The following is a 1,473-nucleotide window of genomic DNA, read 5'->3' as shown; positions in this document are numbered from 1 at the left end:
AAGGCACCCAACCTGGAAAAGAAGAAGTAAAATTATCTCTGTTCACAGATGACAGGATCTTATACGTAGAAAACCCTGAAGATTTCACAAAAATGATTATAACTAATAAAGGAATTCAGCAAAGTAGCAGGATAAAAGTCAATACACAAAAAACCAGTAACATTTCTTTTTTTTTTTTTTTAAAGATTTTATTTATTTATTTAAGAGAGAGAATGAGATAGAGCATGAGAGGGGGGAGGGTCAGAGGGAGAAGCAGACTCCCTGCCGAGCAGGGAGCCCGATGCGGGACTCAATCCCGGGACTCCAGGATCACGACCTGAGCCGAAGGCAGTCGCTTAACCCAACTGAGCCACCCAGGCGCCCACCAGTAACATTTCTATACACTAGCAATGAACAATCTGAAAAGGACATTACAAGAACAGTTCCATTTATAACAATATCAAGAAGAATAAAATACTTAGGAATTAATTTAACCAAGGAGGTGAAATACTTGTACAATGAAAACTACAAAACATTCCTGAGAGAATTTAAAGAAGATATCAATAAATGGAAATACATCCCACGTTCATGAGTTGGAAGACAAATATCTGTACTACTCAATCTGCAGACTCAACACAATCCCTATAAAAATCCCAATGATGTTGGGGTGCCTGGGTGGTGCAGTTGGTTAAGTGGCCAGATTCTTGGTTTCAGCTCAAGTCTTGATCTTAGGGTTGTGGGATGGAGCCCTGTGTTGGGCTCAGCACTTAGCATGGAGTCTGCTTGGGACACTCTCTCTCCCTCTCCTTCTGCCCCTCCCCCTGTGCTCACTGTGTCTCTCTCTCTCTCAAATAAATTTTAAAATCCCAATTATGGTTTGTTTTTTTTTTCAGAAATAGAAAAACCCATCCCAAAATTCACACAGAATTTCAAGGGACTCTAAAGAGCCAAAATAGTCTTGAAAACCAAGGACAACCCTGGAGAACTCACACTTCCTCATTTCCAAACCTACTACAAAGCTATAGTCATCAAACCAGTGTGATACTGGCATAAAGACAGACATATAGACCAATGGAATGGAGGAGAGAGCCCAGAAATAAACCCTCACATACAGGGTCAAATGATTTTTGAGGAGGCTGCCAAGACCTTTCAATGGGGGAAAGGATAGTCCTTCAACAAATGGTGCTGAAAAGCTGGATCTGCACATGCAAATGAATGAAGTTGGAGCCATACTTAACATCATGTGCAAAAATTAAGTCCAAATGGAGGAAAGACCTAAATGTAAGACCTAAAACTGTAAAACTCTTAGAAGAAAGCATAAAGAAAAAGCGTCCCGACATTGGCTTTGGTAATGATTTCTTGGATAGGACTTTAAAGGTACAAACAACAAGAGAAAAAGAAACAAAGTGAGAGAAAGACATGTATCATATGATCTCATTGATATGAGGAATTCTTAATCGCAGGAAACAAACTGAGTGTTGTTGGAGTGGGGGG

This window comes from Leptonychotes weddellii, chromosome 15 (assembly GCF_054177405.1).
Source record: "Leptonychotes weddellii isolate Sample4059 chromosome 15, ASM5417740v2, whole genome shotgun sequence".
Lineage (NCBI taxonomy): Eukaryota > Metazoa > Chordata > Mammalia > Carnivora > Phocidae > Leptonychotes > Leptonychotes weddellii.
This window is presented reverse-complemented; position numbering follows the sequence as displayed.